Source organism: Molossus molossus, unplaced genomic scaffold, assembly GCF_014108415.1.
Source record: "Molossus molossus isolate mMolMol1 unplaced genomic scaffold, mMolMol1.p scaffold_m16_p_11, whole genome shotgun sequence".
Taxonomy (NCBI): Eukaryota; Metazoa; Chordata; class Mammalia; order Chiroptera; family Molossidae; genus Molossus; species Molossus molossus.
This window is the reverse complement of record NW_023425346.1, coordinates 48,740,952-48,749,039: the sequence shown is the minus strand read 5'-3', so window position 1 is coordinate 48,749,039 and position 8,088 is coordinate 48,740,952. Positions and strand designations below refer to the sequence as shown.

At 40.8% G+C, this 8,088-nt stretch overlaps 1 pseudogene; it reads left to right on the top strand.

Annotated features, from left to right (window-relative positions):
* Positions 1-6,923: 6,923 nt before the first annotated feature.
* LOC118624990 lies at positions 6,924-7,854 on the top strand (annotated as a pseudogene).
* The last annotated feature ends 234 nt before the right edge of the window (positions 7,855-8,088 follow it).

The following is an 8,088-nucleotide window of genomic DNA, read 5'->3' as shown; positions in this document are numbered from 1 at the left end:
TTAGCTTTAAAGTTTCCCCCTCATTTCTTAATAAGATTGTAGTCTCTTCACAGCTCCACAAGAGCAGGCAGCAGCCACAAGGAATAAAACCACAAAAAGCCATTTAGAGTATTCTACAAAGTATGGCTTTTCAAAACATAAGAGGTGGTGGTTCAAGATGTTGGCACAGAAAGATCCTGAACTCACCTCCTCCCATGGACACGTCGAATCTACAGATACAGATGGAACAATTTCCTCTGCAAAAGACTGCAAACTAGCATAACAGCTCCTTCACAAAAAAACAATACAAGGAAATAAAGTGAAGAAACAAAGGTATATGCTCCAAACAAAAGAACAGGATAAAAACCTCAGGAAGAAAACCTTAATGAAACAAAAATAAGAAACAGACTTGATAAAGAGTTCAAAGTAATGGCCATAAGGATGCTCACCAAATATTGGAGAAGAATGGATGAACACAGTGAGAACTTCAAAGAGACAGAAAATATAAGAAAGTGCCAAACAGAAGGAAGGGAGCTGACAATAAAATCACCAAACTAAGAAAGTACACTAGCAGACTAGACAGAGCAGAAGAACGGGTTAGTAATTTGGAGGACAGGGCAGTGGAACTCACCCAAGAACAACAGAAGCAAGATCAGAAACAAGACAAGGATGCCCACTCTTGCTACTTTTATTCCACATAGTACTGGAAGTCCTAGCCAGAGTAATTAGGCAATAACTAAAAGGTATCCAAACTGGAAAGGAAGAAGTAAAAATGTCACCGTGAACAACATGATTTTATGTGTAGAAATCATAGACTACAGCCCTGGCCGGTTTGGCTCAGCAGTTAGAGCGTCTGCCTGCGGTCCTGAGAGACCCGGGTTCGGTTCCCGCTAAGGGCATGTACCTCGGTTGCAGTTTGTCCCCGGCCCTGGTCGGTCGTGCGGGTGGCAGCCACTCGATGTGTTCCTTTCACATCGATGTTTCTCTCTCTCTCTCTCTCTGTTCCTCTCTCTCCCTCCCACTCTACCTGAACAAAAAATGGAAAATGTCCTCGGGTGAGGATAAAAAAAAAAAAAAAAAAAAGAAATCATAGACTACACCATAAAAGTTGTAGAAATAATAAATTCAGTAAATTTGTAGGGTCCAAAGACAATATACAAAAATCCATTGTGTTTCTATATACTAACAATGAACTATTAGAAACAGAAATTAATAAAGCAATCCATTTACAATGGCGTAAAGAAGAATAAAGTACTTAGTAATAAATTCAATCAAGTAAGTGAAGTGACGGCCTGGAGACAGAAAATGACAGGACGCTGGTGAAAGGAATGGACGGGAATACAAATGAATGGAAAGATGTTCCATGCTCACGGACTGGAAGAATTAGTATTGTTAAAATGTCATATTACCCAAAGCAATCTACAGATTCCATGGAATCCCTATCAAAATTTCAATGTCATTTCTACAGAAATAGAAATTATGGTCATTTATGTTTCTCCAAGGAAAAGATAAAATATCTGATTACCATTTCTATATAAAATCCTTTGTACGTTTTAAAATCTTAAAATTATTATAGTAAAACAAGAGTATTTTAATTGCTGAATTTACTTGTATATCATCTCTTTACAACAAAGAATTCAGGGGCACAAAGAAGAAGACATAATTATAAGGCAATAAAAAAAAATGGAAAAATAGATCCAAGTTATAAACAATCACATATGTTAAACTGTAAGAGTTATTTTTACTAATAGCCAGAGGCCTTATTTAAGTTTGCATTTGAGCTTCCTGGCGGCCAGTGTAGAAATTAGAAGCATGACAAGTTAGTTACATACTTTTTTTTAACATGAAAGGAATCAACATGCCAGTTTCTCAGGGGAGATCAAGTTACATTTACATTAAACTACAGAATAACTTTTACATGGAGAGAGGAGATTAAATTATATAATGGCCACCATCCAATGTTGAAGCATAATTTATACAACCAATGAGTAAATCAAGTCCATTAAAGCCGAGGACCAATATTCAAGCACACTTGAGTGACAGCAGTGCCAAAAGGAAGCCGTTCATTTCGCTACGAACACGTGGCCCAGGATATGAATACGTGGACAGACACGTGCCTCCATTCTCCCTCTCATCACTCTCATCTGGTATTAAAATACCTGCATCACTGACAATCCAAGGTTAACTCTCTGGCAAAATTCTCAGAGGGCTGGATTTCTATAATGTTAATCGACAGTGATGGATGGTCTGTAAACTTTGAAATGTAAATCAACCAGAGGTGGGATTGTCAGTGTTCCCTGGAAGCCGAGAGACAAACCAGTGGGGATCTCTGCCCGTCCAGGGTGTGGGGGCCTGCCAGCTTGGCACAGGGATGAGCTAGAGGCACCAGGATTTTCCTCAGAAAGCGCACTGGATTGATTCTAAGATTTGAATATATATCCCCAAAGTACCATAGAGCAGAGAAAAAAAATGGTTTTATGGGGGAGTTATTTTTAAGACATAACCAATTACTTTAGTTAAATCATGCAAACAAATGGGCAAATCTGCCAAAGAAGCAATGATGGCTCTAACCAGGACAAAAAGAAAGCAACCCAAATAAAAAGAGACCCGTTCAGAGGGTTTTTTTTTCTAATTAGAATAGGCAATGGGGAGAAGTGGTGTCACTGTCCCAGAATAGTCTTCCCATTGATTCTGTTCTGGGGCAATATAATATCCAATTGTTTCCACCTTTCCTTATAACTTGTATCTGTTGTAATAGTTATTTAATTCTCTTAACCATGTATCTGCTACAAAGGTGCTGGGAACATACTAATTATAGTTTGCCAATAGAATTCTAATTTAAATAATCAAACAGCAAAGGGAAGTTAACTTGGATAGTGGACACCTGTCCACTGTTACGGTCCTCGCCAAAACTGCCGATGACCTCTCCTTCACCAATTCATTTTTCCTTAGTCAGAACCCACTCTTTGTAATCAGAAAGCAAGGGAGCACTTGGGGCTCTGAAATTTGTTTTACATCCATCCATTTATAATTTCAAAGGTGGAAAAGGAAAGCCATTTCCTTCTTATCTTGATATGGGTAATTGGAGCTCTGTGTGACTGTTTACTTCCACCTTCCACGGAAGCAGTGAGATTCGAGTAAAGTGGGAACTAGCTCGGTCTTTGATCATTTTGACTTTGTGGAATTGGGTGAGCAGGATGAAAGTCAATAGTTTATCACGTGAGTGCATTCCAACTTAAACTTTTGAGAAAGGGGGAAATAAAAAGGATGTGTTCAACAAATAGCATGTTAGAAAAACAGTGACAATGACGTTGACTTTTCTGTTACAACAAATGAATGGGTTTTACTAAGTGCCTTATGGATAGATTTCAAGGTTGATACACAGCAAAACTTTCTGTGTGTTTTTTTTTTTTTTTTTTTTTAAATCTATTGGCTCACCTAGAGAAGGGTCAAAATCATACACTATTAATTGAATTGGGTGCCTGCTAAATGAGGAAATTATTAACATTAAGAGTACAACCGAGGAACAGGCACTCCTACTATGGTTTTTTACTTACGGTGAATCAGCAGAAGGAATTGTACTTTTACTTTATGAACAAAGGCAACATGTTCCAGAGTGTGTGTTTCTTTATTAAAAACATCAAACTCAACCAGACTTATTTGAATAAGACATATATTCATTAGGTTCACTGTAAAGTTTTAGTTTATTCAGCGATAATAGAGCTGAAAAGTAATTGAGTCCGACTAGTGTTAAACACAGAGGAACAAAGTTATGTTTTAAGAAACATTAGAACAGACTGTGAATCTCACAGGGAAGTGGGGGTGGAGGATGGGAAGAGATTAACCGAAGACTGGATGTTCGTGTATGCATAATCCATAGACATGGGCATAGTGTGGGGAAGGCCTGGCAGGGGAGGGTGATGGAGGGAGTCAATGGGGGTAAAGGGGGGATCTGTAATACTTTCAACAATAAAGATACATTAAAAAAAAGAAGAAACATTAGAAATGTTTCTAAGTAGTTAGAGACAGAACTGCAAGATATGAAAACACAGAGAACTGAGACTTTAAGCAGCAAAAAATGCCTAACAAGTTCACTGAGGCTCTTTCTTCCTACGAAAATATCTAGTGGTGGAGAATCTTCAAAATTCCCCCTTCTGGTTTGGAAGTAAAAAGTAAATGAGCTGAGAGGTAAAGTCTCAGGTGTGATTTCTTCATCTGTCCCCTGTGGGGAAGGAATGAGGGATGAAGTTGCAGAGGAAAGGAGTCAGGGAGTTGAGAGACCGTGTGCAGCCTGTGGGATTCCAACATTTGAAAATAATTGAATGAATATCCATCATTTGCTTTGGGCTACAAGCCATGTGGTCAAACATCAGGTTGGGAGCTGAATTTTTCATTTCTAAAAATAAAAAAATGGCCCTGGCTAGTGTGGCTCAGTTGGTTGGGCGTCATCCCGTGCACCGAAAGGTTGCCAGTTCAATTCCTGGTCAGGGCACACACCTGCGCTGTGGGCTCGATCTCCAGTAGGGGGCATGCAGGAGGCAGCTGATCCATGTTTCACTCTCACATCATTGTTTCTCTCTGTCTCTCCCTCTCTAAAAATATCAATAATAATAATAAAAAAAAAAAGATGAAAGAAGTCTGCTTTATCCTCTGAGTCTTCAAAACAGTGACCATATGGGTTATTTATACTTGGAAAGTTTACTTACCATCTTACTTTAATAGCTTGTCTTTCCCCTACAAGCCTTACTTCCACAACTAGACTGTGGAAGAAAAGCCAAACTCCTCTTCTCTGCAGGAGACAAGGCTCGTTGCTCTCTAGTCCCCATCCTCCTCTGACTCTTCCTGGGGCCCCAGGAGACGCAGACCACAGCCCCGGCCGAGCCCTTTTGACCTAAGCTGCTCGCGGTGCCCTCACCTCCTGTCCGTGACTGGGCTGGGCAGGGGCATTTGACGCAATTCTGGCTACAAGACTTGAGAGGGCTTCTGGGAACGGCTCCCTTTTGTGCTGCACGTGCTGGAAGGTACACATGTAATGCTTGCCGTTGTGAGTGAGCCATTATGCCCTTCAGAAGCGGGGAGAGCGGGAAGGTGGCAGGAAAGGGAACCTGGGCTCTGATGCATGTGGCTGAGTTGACCCATCCTGGGCTTACTCGCCTGCCACACTTGTGGTTATCTAAAGTAATAAAACCCCTGAAAGCACCTCAATTAATATATTTCTATTCCCTTCAAATACACAAGTTAGTAATCAGCTTCTATTTCTTTCCCATCCTCATCCCCCAATTCTCTTTTTCTTTCTTTCTTTCTTTCTTTCTTTCTTTCTTTCTTTCTTTCTTTCTTTCTTTCTCTTTCTTTCTCTATCTATCTATCTATCTATCTATCTATCTATCTATCTATCTATCTATATCTTAGTTGTGTTCCTAAATGACTTCTCTTTTGGGGTCTTAGAATAATTTTGTTCTTTCTTTTTCTCTTAATCCTCACCCGAGGACATTTTTGCATTTATCTTCAGCTAGAGCAGGAGGGAGAGAGGGAGAAAGAGAGAGAGAGAAACATTAATGTGAAAGAGACACATCGACTGGTTGCCACCCACACGATGCCAACTGGGGCCAGGTACAAACTGCAACCGAGGTACGTGCCCTTAGCGGGAACTGAACCCGGGTCTCTCTGGACCACAGGCTGATGCTCTAGCCACTGAGAAAACTGGCCAGGTCTCCATTGGTTTTTATATCAAGTGGAAGAAAGGGAAGGAGGAGGGAGGGAAGGAGACAGGGGAAGGGGAAAAGGGAAGGGGGGGAGAGAGAGAGAGAGAGAGAGAGAGAGTAACATGGATGTGAGAGAGACACCTCAATTGGTTGCCTCCTGCCCAATCCTGACCAGGGCTGGGAATCAAACCTGCAAACCACGCACATGCCCTTGACTGGGAATAGAACCTATAACCCTTTGGTCTGTGGGCCAACACTCTAATTGCTGAGCCAAACTAGCCAGGGATCTCACAATAATTTCTAATTAAACTTCCCTGTCTTCAGCCTTTGTCTCCAGATACAACCAGCAGAGTGCAACCATCCTGCCCTTTCTAGAAGGGAAACTAAATCACATTATTTTTCCATTTAAATTCTTTTACAGTGTCTCACATTTGGAAATGGTGAATAGAAGACCAAACTACTTTATGTTTACAAGGTATTCTATAATCTGGTTCCTTCCTAGTTTTCTATCCTGAAATGCTCTTTTAGGCATCATTCAACTGGCTCCAACTCATTTTTCAAAACATAGCTGAAAAAATGAAGTCCCCTCTGTGCTATTGCGGACCCATTCCAGTCATTCACTCACTCTCTTGGTGCCACCTAAGTATCTTGTAGGTAACTTTACCAATACTTAGCTCACAACGTTCTTTGTATTTGTTTGTAAGACTGTCTGTTTGCTTCAATAAAACACAGACTCCTTGAAGCCAGGGGCCATGCCTTATTTATTCTGAATCTCTAGTCCTCCATCCAGTGATTTGCTCAGTCGAGGTATTTAATAAGTATATGATGATTGATTCCGCAGGGAGGTCTATCATGCACAGGTGCAGAATTTTAACGTGTAAGAGCTTAAGTTTTGGTGTCAGAAATGTAGATAGCATCTCTGCTATCTTTACCTTGAGCTAATGCGTGTGCCATGATATGGAGGAGTTGTGATACAATAGCCAGGAGTCCATCAAAGAAATTAGAGCTATTGAACGCCCTGTAGTTTGCAGTTGACGCAGGGGCTCCGGGCGCTTTGATTCAAGTCGCAAGAACTGTTGCAGGGTGGGTGTGCTGGCTGGTGGTCGCCGACGTAGCTGCAGGGTCTTGTTGGGGGAGCAGTTTTTAAGACAGCCTTGGCCTGAACCCTTTGCCATGCAGCTCTCTTTCCCCTGGAGTGTGAATGCTACTCCATGTGGCTCTGGACCTAGAGTGATGTTTGCAATGAAATGAATCAGCAATTTCAAGACACCAAGCAAATTATCTGAAAAAAGGAAATCTGCATTATGTTCAACTCCATGTCTGAATATTCCCACCTCTCCATTTATATGGAAGCTTGGCTTTGGCACAGGGGTGTTCTTGGGCTGTGAAAAGATGAATTCTAGATGTAACGGTCATTATCAAAGTATGTATCGAAAGAGACTAACTGGTGAAGCTAAGATTTTGCAAAGCTTTCATCATCCAAACATTGCAGGTTATCTGGCTGTCACCGAAGCCTGTGACGGTAGTCTATGCTTGCTATGGAATACGGGGGTGAAAAGTCTCCAAATGGCTTAACAGAATAATGAAACAAAGACAGCCAAGGTCCCTTCCCTGCAGCCATAATGTTAAAAGTTGCTTTGAACCTGGCAAGAGGGTTAAAGTATCTGCACCAAGATAAAGTATTGCTTCGTGGAGACACAAAGTCTTCAAATGTTGTAATTAAAGGTGATTTTGAAGTAATTAAAATCTGTGATCTAGGAGTCTCTCTACCATTGGATGAAAATGTGACAGTAACTGACCCTGAGGCCTGTTACATTGGCACCGAGCCTTGGAAACCAGGGAAGCTTTGGAGGAGAGGAGTATTATTACTGACAAGGCAGACACATTTGCCTTTGGCCTTACTCTGTGGAAATGATGACTTTGCCTCTTCCACACATCACTTTCACATGATGATGATGAAGATAAAGGTTTTGATGAAAGTGACTTTGATAATGAAGCGTACTATGCAGCTTTGGGAACTGGGCCACCTATTAATATGGAACAGGATGAAATGTACCAGAAAGTAATTGAGCTTGTCTCTGTACGCACTAATGAAGATCCTCCAGACCGTCTGTCTGCTGCACACATTGCTGAAGTTTTGAGATACAGTCCAGTGATCTCTTCATATGTATAACTACCTGAGCTTCAAGTATGGCTCATGCTTATAACTGTTCTGTTTTACTGTAATGTATTTATATAATTACTATGATAATCCATAATTATTAGACTCTTCGAAAGTGGCCTATTTTAGGACCATAGGACCTTGCTAACGTTTGAACAACTATTTCTACTATAAAGGTATTTCATGTATACTGATGCTGGTCAGCATTTGATATTATAGTAGGTTTTCTATAAAGTTTAAGAAAGA